Genomic DNA, 13,337 nt, shown 5'->3' on the forward strand with positions numbered 1-13,337 from the left:
GTCTGCCTGTCCAGAATCAGAAGAATCAGAATCAGAATCCAATGTTTTATGTTTTTATGTTTGTTACGTCCGTCTGTCACAGCCCATTTTCTTTAAAACTACTGGACTACACAAAACTCTATACATATACTTGATTCCCGATTGAAGTGCCTCTTGACATTCACCTTGTATGTTTGGGTTTATTTATTGTTTAGTTTTTAGGGTTCCGTACCCAAAGGGTAAAAACGGGACCCTATTACTAAGACTCCGCTGTCCGTCGGTCCGTCCGTCTGTCAGTCTGTACCAGGCTGTATCTCATGAACCGTGATAGCTAGACAGTTGAAATTTTCACAGATGATGTATTTCTGTTGCCGCTATAACAACAAATACTAAAAACATAATAATATAAATATTTAAATGGGGCTCCCATACAACAAACGCGATTTTTTTGCTGTTTTTTCCGTAATGGTACGGAACCCTTCGTGCGCGAGTCCGACTCGCACTTGGCCGGTTTGTATCTAGTTATTAAGCATAATGGTAATTCTTCTTACAATCTTCTTATCTTATTAAAATGTTTAGAGTAAAATACTAATGCATGCTGTGTTCGCCTGCAATAGGGGATATTACTGCAATGTTCTGCCACCAGAGTGCAGCACTAGCCTTTTTAGTAAACCATAGAGTAACTTATACTATATTCTTTCTATATGTATATATTCCTTTATATACTTTAATAACAGAAGTTTTTATATTCAAAATTAGTATTTAGCTTAATAATTATTCCATGATAATGTCGTGTACAATTGTAATCGTAATGTAAGTAATGTGTAAGTTGCTTATGTAAGAAATGTTTTACAATGTTGTTTGCCTGCATTATGTTATTGTACCTATCAAAATAAAATAAAAATAAGATACAAGTTTTCAGAGATAATAAAATATGACATTGAAGCATCAAGGCGGTTTGTTAACAGAGGACCTACCGGGAAACGCGAATCCGAAATTTCGCTATCTGCCTCTTCATCGCTCAATTATGCAAGTGACAGAGATGTTAGATAACGAAACTTCTATTTTCTTGTTTCGCGATAGACTCTCAGATTGTGGTAGTGGCGCCATCTACGCAGTTTCGCGTAATATTCCCTATTAGTGGCGCAATCATAATTTAATAGTGTAATCATAATGTAATAGGTGTGTTAGTCTATAAGTTGTTGTTGACACTGTTGGTGAACCTTAATTAAAAATAAAAATAAAATAAAATAAAATCTGGGCCGGCAGCCAAGTACGATAGTGGCGATAGTGTCAAAATATGCATGGTCATCTAATTTATACAATATTGCTAAATTCCTGGCTAGCCATTAAATTAATACCTACATTAAATCTTTTTTTTGTAAATTAGCATTTTTTTAGAACGCTAGAAAGATTCAAAACAGCCGTCGTTATATATGTGTACATCCGTCCTTTTCTTATAATATTACCTATAGATGTACTTGGGCAAACTAGGACATATTCGTATATGAAAGGCAAGTGAGCGCGGCAGTGGCCGTCGGCTTCCGAATGAGGTCAGTAGAACGCGGAGCATTACACTTGACCTCTTTCTGTCGAGTCCTTACCGCCAGACCTTCGCGCTTTTTACAACGTTTTTATGAGCTACGACGGGCCAATTAAGTTTCGTCGAATGCACACACACCACACAATGACGCCTCCGTCCGGCGCGGCGTTCGCCGGCAGATGCAGCGACCCTACGGCCGCCGCACATACTTGACACACATAAGCCTCAATGCCCAGTTGTGTTTGTTCTTGACCACTGACAGTATTGTTGTTTTACTTTATCGATTTCAATGTCACATTTGTTTTACGTTTTATTTTTGTATTTAGGTGATTACTGATTAGTAATATGTGTAGCGCTGAACGGATGAGAGATATTTGATTGATTTGATAGGTTTATTTTAGAAATGTAATGTAGATAAGTATTATTTTTACAATAGGATAAGGTAGTATATCTAGATGTCTGTAATTAGTTTATGTAGCTTCAGATACCATAGTTAAAAAAATACAGCGAATTTAAGTTTTTCATACAAAACTTGTTTTTGATCTATTTTGTTTGTTTTATCATAGAGTAACTTATACTAGAGCGGTACTGTCATAGTAAATTTTGTAACCCCAGTAAATTCACTGCCATCTGTCGACACACTTTAAAACTAAAAATAAATATTTATAAAAATACGATAAAATGTATTTAAATATGGATAAATGATTTTTTTATTTGCATTAATTATTTTTATATGATTTTGACCCATATTCTTTCACTGGTATGCGTTAAAATTATAAATAACAAACGAAACAGTCAACGCCCTCTATACGAGTGTAGGCCAAAACTAGTGGCGCCATCTGATCGAGAATCAAATTTTCGTGATTTTCGAGGCACGTTTTTTCCTTAGACTGTATCCATCTATTACGGAGTTATATCTATCTTTGGTTTTATAAACTGGTCGCTCCGTGCAAAGCGGGTGGTGAGGGAAGCCGAAACGATCACAGCGCTCACTACGGCTAAAAAAGTCAACTACGTCGGGAGGCATGTCCTGTCAAATGTATGATTTTGTAGTAAACATTCGATGTTTTTAAGATAAAAATGGTCTACACAGCAAGCTGTGTTGTTATAAATTGTGAAAACACTAGCAGAAATAGTGACTGCAAATTTTATAGATTTCCTACAACATTGTGGAAACAAGAACAGCGCAATAAATGGATAATTGCCGTAAGAAGAATAAAGTAAGTCACCTATCCTAACCTCTAAAATCATACCTTCCTTAAATACGCAATAATTTGATTTATGTTGTAATCGTATAAAGTTTTGACGGTGAATTATTTTGTTACAGTCCCGATGGATCTCTATGGCACCCAAAACCGGACGACAGAATTTGCAGTGCTCACTTTATCAGTGGTTGAAAAGCTGATGAACAAGCCAGTCCCAGTTATGTTCCAAGGATATTTCCCCCTGAGTACAAATCAAGGCGGATTGACGAAAATGCCGCAATATCGAGGTTTCAACGTTATATGGAATTTGGTGTCACATTTTCAGCACTGAGTGTTTTGTTCGGTATTCATAGAACAACAGTGTCAAGAATATTCTGCTCATACGTTGAAGAAATAGCAGCTGCTACTAGACCTGTACCGCTGGCTATATTTTGACCCCTAGGTTATAAAAATATTAAAGTCAATTCTGTTTTCGCTTATGAATACTTTGTTAAGATGTAAATCTGACATTTTGTTTTGTGTCATATATATAATTTGCTTTTCTAGTAATTTGTTATTTTGTGGTAATTATTTTTTATTTTGAATTATCTTGGAGAAAAAAATATTCGAGAGAAAACATGTAACTGTGTTGCATTTAGGATAGTGTTTTTAGTGTGAAAACATAGTTTGTGTCAATTACGTCCACTGCAATCTGATACTATGTCATAATATTCTAAATGACACAAAAAAAAATTAGAGTTAAAAAAAATTACTTAGGTCGAATTTAATCGTTTAAATAGGTCCATTAAATGATTTTGTGTCTTATTAAGGCATAGCTTCATAAGATATTTGATTATTTTGTTGTAACAGGCTGTCACCGTTACAAAAGAATATTAAAGATATTAGAGTTTACATCTTATTAATTTGAAATGCGGGATAAATAAGATGTATGAATTTGTGTCACTTGCATCCACTGCATAAACAAATATTACAAAAATATTATTTGCGTTCAAACGAAGCTAGCGGGCGGTCTGAATGGGCAACGGAGGCCGTGCAGGGTGGGGCCGCGGCGTGACCTTGCCGTACGCAACGCATGTTTACTTCGCCTGTGCGCCAAATTAACGCAACTTATTCAAAGAAGTTACGCAAACAACACAACAACAAGCAACAAGCAAGCAAAGAATGCGTCGAATTATCTTTTACCTATTTAAAACTCATAGATATTGTACAATGTCACCATTATGCAAAAGAACTGTAAGTACATGTTTGATTTGCGAGCGAGCTGGCAACATTGCGCAGGGAAATCTTAAAAATATCGCGTTTACGTGAACGCCACATACATTTGTGACAGTGATAGGGAAAAGGTACCACTAAAGTAAAATTTGGTTATTAATACCGTGACTTTCTTTCATTCTTTGATAAAAAAAATTGCTATTTATGCAACAAGTGCGGAAATCATCTTTACGCACGTGTATCATACAATGTTTTACTATGCATTGTGCGAGTAAATAAAAAAACATGTCATGGCAAATAAGTTTAATTATTAAAAGGAGTGTTTTAAATCGACACGAGTTGCGAATTACCTATTCGCACGTGTATCGTACGTTTTACAGTACATATGGCCCTTTAAACTTTCGACATATGCACGGTAAGTGCTCTTTTCCGCACTAGTGCGAGAAAGTAGCACCATATGTACTGTAAAAAAAAATTGAAAACAAAAAGCACTAGTGCGGAAAAGCAGTACTTTCCGCACGATATGGCTCCGTAGGAAACGCACTTTTCGAGCACATGCATTGTAAAAAAATATATAGGACTGTATCTCCTAAACCATGCGTCGTAGCGCAAAAATAATAAAATTTTCGTTCCCCTTTATGTAACCCAAAAGTAATACATGAAAAATACCATGAAAAAAAAAAGAAACAAAATCTTTATAGGGCTGTATTAGCTGTATCTCCTATATCGTGCATCGTAGCGCAAAAATAATCAAATTTTCGCTCCCCTTTAAGAAGCCCCTAATTAAGATTTAAAAACGCAAAAAAGAAAAAAAGAGGAAAAAATCTTTATAGGGCTGCATCTCCTAAACCGTGCATCGTAGCACAAAAATAATCAAATTTTCGTTCCCCTTAAGAAATCCTTAATTAAAACTTTCAAAAAAACCAGGAAAAAAACTTTATAGAGCTATTATAGCTATATATATAGATATAATATCTCCTAAACCGTGCGTGGTGGCGCAAAAATAATAAAAATTTCGTTCCCCTTTATGAAGCCCCAAAGTAATATACTAAAAACACAATGAAAAAAAAAGAAAAAAATAACAAAAAAACTTTATAGGGCTGTATCTCCTACACCGTGCATCGTAGCGCAAAAATAATTTAAAAAAATCCCTTTAAGAAACCCCTAATTAAGATTGAAAAACGCAAAAAAGAAAAAGTGGAAAAAAAATCATTTTAGGGCTGTATCTCCTAAACCGTGCGTCGTAGCGCAAAAATAATAAAATTTTCGTTCCCCTTTACGGAACCCCAAAGTAATATACAAAAAAACACAATGAAAAAAAAAACAAAAAAAAAAATCTTTATAGGGCTGCATATCCTAAATCGTGCATCGTAGCGCAAAAATAATCAATTTTTCGTTCCCCTTTAAGGATCCCTTAATTAATACTTAAAAAAACAAAAAAAACCTTTATAGAGCTATATCTCCTAAAACGTGCGTGGTAGCGCAAAAAGAACAAAATTTTCGTTCCCCTTTACGGAACCCCAAAATAATATACAAAAAACACAATGAAAAAAAAAAACAACAAAAAAAATCTTTATAGGGCTGCATCTCCTAAACCGTGCATCGTAGCACAAAAATAATCAAATTTTCGTTCCCCTTTAAGAAACCCTTAATTAAAACTTTAAAAAAAAACCAGGAAAAAAAACTTTATAGAGCTATTATAGCTATATATATATATATATATATATAGATATAATATCTCCTAAACCGTACGTGGTGGCGCAAAAATAATAAAATTTTCGTTCCCCTTTATGCAACCCATAACTTATATTTAAAAAAAAAACGCAAAATTTAAAAAAAAAAATCATTATAGGGCTGTATCTCTTAAACCATGCGTCGTAGCGCAAAAATAATTTAAAAAAACCCCTTTAAGAAACCCGTAATTAATACTTAAAAAAAAAAAACCAGGAAAAAAAACTTTATAGAGCTGTATCTCCTAAACCGTGCGTGGTACCGCAAAAACAATAAAATTTTCGTTCCATTTTATGCAACCCATAATTTATATTTAAAAAAAACGCAAAATTTAAAAAAAAAATCTTTATAGGGCTGTATCTCCTAAACCATGCGTCGTAGCGCAAAAATAATAAAATTTTCTTTCCCCTTTATGCAACCCATAATTTATATTTAAAAAAAAACGCAAAATTAAAAAAAAAAACATTATAGGGCTGTATCTCTTAAACCATGCGTCGTAGCGCAAAAATAATTTAAAAAACCCCTTTAAGAAACCCGTAATTAATACTTTAAAAAAAAACAAAAAAAAAACCAGGAAAAAAAACTTTATAGAGCTGTATCTCCTAAACCGTGCGTGGTACCGCAAAAATAATAAAATTTTCGTTCCCCTTTATGAAACCGCAAAGTAATATACAAAAAACACAATGTAAAAAAGAAAAAAAGAAAAAAAAACAATAAAAAAATCTTTATAGGGCTGTATCTCTTAAACCATGCGTCGTAGCGCAAAAATAATTTAAAAAACCCCTTTAAGAAACCCGTAATTAATACTTTAAAAAAAAAAACAAAAAAAAACCAGGAAAAAAAACTTTATAGAGCTGTATCTCCTAAACCGTGCGTGGTACCGCAAAAATAATAAAATTTTCGTTCCCCTTTATGAAACCCCAAAGTAATATACAAAAAACACAATGTAAAAAAGAAAAAAGAAAAAAAAACAATAAAAAAATCTTTTTAGGGCTGTATCTCTTAAACCATGCGTCGTAGCGCAAAAATAATTTTAAAAACCCCTTTCAGAAACCCGTAATTAATACTTAAAAAAAAAAAACAAAAAAAAACCAGGAAAAAAACTTTATAGAGCTGTATCTCCTAAACCGTGCGCGGTACCGCAAAAACAATAACATTTTCGTTCCCCTTTATGCAACCCATAATTTATATTTAAAAAAACGCAAAATTTAAAAAAAAAATCTTTATAGGGCTGTATCTCCTAAACCATGCGTCGTAGCGCAAAAATAATAAAATTTTCGTTCCCCTTTATGAAGCCCCTAAATAATATACAAAAACACAAGAAAAAGAAAGAAAAAAATAATAACAAAAAAACTTTATGGGGCTGTATCTCCTAAACCGTGCGTCGCAGCGCAAAAATAATCAATATCCGTTCCCCTTTAAGAAGCCCCTAATTAAGATTTAAAAACGCAAAAAAGAAAAAGAGAGAAAAATCATTTTAGGGCTGTATCTCCTAAACCGTGCGTCGTAGCGCAAAAATAATAAAATTTTCGTTCCCTTTTATGAAACCCCAAAGTAAACAAAAAACGCAATGACAAAAAAAAGAAAAAAAAACAACAAAAAAAACTTTAGGGATGTATCTCCTAAACCGTGCATGGTAGCGAAAAATAATCAAATTTTCGTTCCCCTTAAGAAGCCCTTAATTAAGATTTAGAAACGTAAAAAAGAAAAAGAAAAAAATCTATATAGGACTGTATCTCCTAAACCGTGCGTCGTAGCGCAAAAATAATCAACTTTTCGGTCCCCTTTATGTAACCATTAATTTATACAAAAAGAAACGCAAAAAAAAGAGTTTTTTTTTATAGGGCTTGATCTCCTAAACCATGCATCGTAGCGCAAAAATAATTAAATTTTCGTTCCCCTTTATGAAACCCCAAAGTAATATACAAAAAACACAATGTAAAAAAGAAAAAAACAATAAAAAAAACTTTATAGGGCTGTATCTCCTAAACCGTGCGTCGTAGCGCAAAAATAATCAAATTTTCTTTCCTCTTTATTCAACCCTTAATTTATATTTAAAAAAAAACGCTTTCACTAAACTGCTGTAACTCGGAAACTTAGAATCGACAAAGGGGACTTTACTAAATTATGACACATATTAAAGCCTGACCAGTAATATATGATCATTGTCAAGAGGGCGCTGTTCATTCTCATGTATAGGGTGACAGTTCAGTATAGTATGAAAAAATATTGTATTTAATGAACATCATCATCAATGTAATTAATGTTGCTTGCCACGCTTAAACATAACAAAAATCACAATAAATTGCGTCTTAAAATAAACTTAAAAAGTCTACTAAAAATCGAAACAAAAGTAATTTTTAAGTCGCTGTTGTGACATTCTCAATCAAAAGGTAGGTACCACTTTGTCGTTTACCATAAAGACGAAATTTGATTATATCTTTATACAAATAACCTGTCAGAGAAAGTGGTACCTTTTGATTAGGAACGTCACAAATGTTGGTCAGTATGAGGAGTGCAGCCTATAGTTTATTTTTAATTATATTTATATACCTACTACGGTAAGATTGATAAGACAATGTAATTATGCCTCCGAATGAAATAAATACACTGTATCGCAAAACTAAGTGGCGAGACAGCTCATAATGCCATCTCTTGGTTGGTCTTAACAAGGGTAAAGGAGATAGTATTAAGATCTCAGTCGCCAGCTGATATTGCGGCAAGTATAATAAGCACCCCACCCGCGTAGGTACCCTTCCCCGCGCACGCCCTTCTTGCTCAATTGAGTTTTATTTTGCCAGATAGTAAAAAAACCGTGGATCAAAATGACCCAAATTATGAATGATGTCTCAATGTGGTATTATAATATTGTAGACGTAAACTTAATAACATGAATTTTTTTTTGTGGCAGATACAGGGTGTTAATTAGAAAAATTATTTTTTTAAATAAAAGCGGTGGATGAATTTGACACAGATTTGTTTGAATAACATATAACAATGTTCTGTAAAGTACAACACTTCACTTACCGACTCTAATATTTTTTTAGGCGTTTTAGGATCAATATTAGGTATTTATTAAATGCCATTATACCCGTGGATGAAAATGACACAAAATGCGTGTGTACGTCGGAAGCCACTTTGCCTTTACAGGGAAACAAAGTATTTCGTCTCGAATATTTTTTTTACAGAATGCTGATTGAAAAAAGAAATACCTAAATTTCTACCTAAGCAAATACCTAGGATGACACAAAATATTATTTTTAGGTTTAGTATATGGTCTGGAAACTATATATAAAAAATAAGCAACATTAATATTCTTATAACCTCAGAAGTTATTGGTACAGGTCTATACATCGAATTTGGTTTTTTGGCCAAACAAAAATGCTGTGGAGCAGACAATGCCAGAATGCTTCTGTCCGGAGTATAGTAACACTCGAGTAATTATTGATTGTACAGAGTTTCCTATAGAAGTACCATCAAGTGTCGATAATCGTGTGTTATGCTACTCACACTATAAGAAGGGTTTTACAGCTAAAGTGCTTATTGGTATTACTCCAGGAGGCTTCATTTCGTTCAAGTCAAAAGTAAGTGGTGGAAGAAAAAGTGACTCACAAATAACAGTAGAGTCAGGATTAGTCGACTACTTAGAAAATGGGGACATTGTATTGGCTGATAAGGGATTTCCGGCAATAAAAAAGGTAATTGATGAAAGTGGAAAAGAAATTGCTATTATTATGCCACCTTTTCTCAAGAATAAAAGTGAATTTACAAGAGAAGAGACAGATGCAACTTATAAAATAGCTCGAGTCAGAATTCATGTTGAAAGAATAATGCAGCGACTAAAAATTTATCAGATTTTACATAAAATTCCTGAAAATTTATTTTATCACATTGATGATATTTTACATGTTTGTTGTGTACTGGTAAACCTGCAACCACCTATATTTTCCAACAAATAAAACAACAGTTTTTTTTACAATACTTATGTATTTGTACATTATTGAAAAAGCTATTAAAACATTGCATTTTAATTTGTTTTTATTTCACACATAAAACCTGTAAATGTTATGTTGCTTTTCATGCCTGATGGACCCTTATGCACATGGAGCACAAGGAACCATTATTAGGCATTGAACGCCACATATTTATAACATGGGCCCGTGGACCTATGAAAATGTGATAATCAATTTAAGGTATGTTATGACCTAGCACTGGACTGATCAAGATCTTCACAAGTCTACTGTACAGTCAAGTTCATAAATGTGTGTAAATTTTATCACCATATTGCAATGGATTAGGTGAAGAAATGTATGCATATTTATGAATTCGACTGTACATACCTACCATTTGTCATATATTTAGGTATGTTAGGATTCTAGGATATTAAAATGTTAAGTTCCTTACTTACATTTAGAAATGTGTATTGCAATTTTGAACTTAGTGTGATACTGCAATATTCAGCTACTTTACTATACCTATAAGTACATATAAAAAAAACAGTAATAAACATTTTCAATTACAACATTTAAACATTAATATAATTTAACTCTGTTAACTAAAATTTTATAATTAATCAGTATTTAGTACAGCTAACAACATAAATAGGTGATTCTTTTTTACACAAACATCTTTAATTCAAAACATAACACAAAGACTTGGAAGAGGAAAACAATGTAGAAGTTGACTTATGTCATTTATATTTAATAATGATGCTAACTGTACTTATTGAGATCAGTAATAGTTACCTTTTATTACATATTTGAAATGTTAATTACCTAACATTGTATTAATTATATTTTTACCTGTAAAACTACGCTGGTTTTTCTCACTTTGGCTTGTTCTTGTAGAATACAAGAGCGGTAGATAATAAGCAAAGTAAAATTCTTCACTTTTTAAAATTGCTGCTTTAATAAAGTCTTCGTCTCTGTCTACTCTTACTATGCAACTACCTTTTGGTGAATATATAAAGAGATCACATATAGTCATACCAGTGACATACATTTGCACTTGGATTTGGGTATAATATAATTTGCTTCTTTTTAGTTCTGGTTCATCATTCACAAACTCCAAATATTGCACGTTACATTTTTTTATATCAAAATCTACAATAGGTTGGTTTTTACAAGATATAGGACATTTAACTTCTACTAACATTCTGACACATTCATCGCATACAACTACACCGTCTACACTAGTGCACAACCAAGGCTGATCTTTGCTAACAATCACTCCGAGTCTAATTACTCTGCAGGTTGTCAAAATTTGGTATTCTTCCAATGCATACTTTTCATTATTTTTACCATACTGAGTAGCTGAGCAATCAATTGGATTTGGAAATAAAATCTGTTGTGCTAGTCTCTCCACTGTTTTTGTTTTACGTACTTTTATGTTGTGTACATTAGTACTGGAAGAAATTCTTAGCTTCCTCGCCGAGTACCACTCTTCGCACATTGATTGTTCTATTGTGTCACTACATAATTTAAAAATGTCTTTATCTTCCAACACAACATTTGTTTCATAAAAGTTTTTTAATGTTTTTTCTATAACTAGACTAGAATCACTTTTGTATACTTCAAACTCTTTTCTAAAAATATTAAAGTTTTCAAGGCATGTCACACAATCTTCTCTTTGAATATTAATATCAGTCTGTTCTACTAAATTTTGGACAACTTTGCTAACGGAAATTTCAATATCTTCTGCACAATTTTTTGCAGCAGCTTCCAGTACACGTTTCAAGGCACAATCTTCCTTAAAATCTCAGACACCAAACTGAAAAGCCTCACACTTGTGTTTTTTTGATGTAGGATACATTTCGTGGAAGTATCTGCCTTTGGAATACTTTTCGTTCGTAAATTGTCGGACACTTGGCTTGCCCCATCTTTGTTCCTGGCTGGTTTTAGTGGAACTCTCTTCATGATTGATGTAGTAAATTAGTGCTGCAATGTGCTTGCATTTTCCACTTTTGTTATAAACACAATCGCATGTTACACTTGTAACATGACGATTGGTATTAAGAATTAAGGCTGTCTTGTACGCTGTCGCCGTCACAGAGGCTTGACGAACCACTCTGGCTTTGATCATGTAGCTCCTGTCGCCTTGCCGGATGTCTTGCACCTCCACTACGTGCCCAGCTAACACCAAATTTTTGCCCTTATTCATTGTTTCGGGCTGGAAGATAATTTCATGAGTAATGGCACGAAACCCTGTTTCCGTCACAAGCACGTTCATTTTTAACTGAAAACCACAATGCTAATGTAATTGGCAATACAACCACCGTCCAAATATGTCTAATATACTGTAAAATCATTAGATTTCATTGAAATTATTACGATGTTTACTTACTTCTCGTTTGAAAATTTTGTGACAGATTATCCCAAAGTTGCGCCCGCTAGGCGGCGCTGTCGTCGTGCACGGTCCCAATATAATACGTAAAGATCCCTGAAGACAATATGGTATAAATATTATTTAAATCGCACGAGTAGAGCTGTAGCAGAGAACAGCTTTCGGACCAGCCCTCTAATGTATATCTTTGTATCTAGTTTATAAGTAAAGCCTGACCAGAAATATATGATCATGCGCCATGTTACGGAATTTCATTGGAACTAATTTCTTACACTGGCAATAATTTTAATGATAGGTTGTCACTGTTGTCAGTGTCATTGTGGCAGTTTACTTGAATAATGCTTAAGTGTTGAATATTAAATAATAAATGACAAAAATGCCCAAAACTATACATAGTCAGGAACCGAACATTGTTAATAATGTAAATAATAAACTGCTGGAAAAGAACAGTTCGGGAAATTAAACTATTTCGGTACGAAACATTTCCAAATTAACATCAGAGCTGACAGGTAAACAAATCAAAATGTCATTATAGTCTGGTTATTACGACTTAGTTATTGTAGTGTTATGTTATGTTATACAAGCGATGAAACACTGTAACAAAAATAAGTTTGAGTTTGAAAAATATTTACTATGGGCTATTGAGATGAACAATCTTGTTAATTGACATAGTAGCAGAACCTATGTAAGGTTACGGAATATATACCTAGTAACATGACCATCATCATCATCATGGTAGACGAAATATTTTTTTAACTATAGAGCTGAGCTGAGCTGATGGTGTGGCTAATAGTAGTCACACCATCATCTGGTATGTTACGACTAAATTAAATACATATATGTAAAAAAAAAGTGGATGCCACAAGAGGGGCGCGGACACGGCAGGCTCAGACGGAAATGGCGGAAGCGGGACGACCTAGACACCTTTCTCACAACTGGCCGGAGGAGGCACTATATCCGGAGTCGTGGAAGACAATGGGAGAGGCCTTTACTCAGCAGTGGGACACCATAATAGGCTAGTAAAAAAAAAGTAAATTTATATAAATTTCTAGGTAAATCAGAGGCCTCTATTACGCGGATTACGAGAGAAGGTTGTACCTCCTGAGGTTTTATGCAAACCAAAAATAAAAAAGAAGATGCAGTTAGACGATTTTGACCTATGTGTGATACGTTAGAAAATACATAAAATTTATACGGCAAAAAGGAAGTACCGACTATAAAAAAAAAGTGTAGACACCAAATAAATGGGTTCTGATTTTGATTACGGTGAATAAAAGTAAATGTAAGTCAAACGAGTTGCCAATCCACACTGTTCAGACTATACT

At 33.5% G+C, this 13,337-nt stretch overlaps 1 pseudogene; it reads left to right on the forward strand.

Moving 5' to 3' along the window:
* Positions 1-2,555: 2,555 nt before the first annotated feature.
* LOC134742299 (uncharacterized) lies at positions 2,556-9,947 on the forward strand (annotated as a pseudogene).
* The last annotated feature ends 3,390 nt before the right edge of the window (positions 9,948-13,337 follow it).

Source organism: Cydia strobilella, chromosome 6 (assembly GCF_947568885.1).
Source record: "Cydia strobilella chromosome 6, ilCydStro3.1, whole genome shotgun sequence".
Classification (NCBI taxonomy): domain Eukaryota; kingdom Metazoa; phylum Arthropoda; class Insecta; order Lepidoptera; family Tortricidae; genus Cydia; species Cydia strobilella.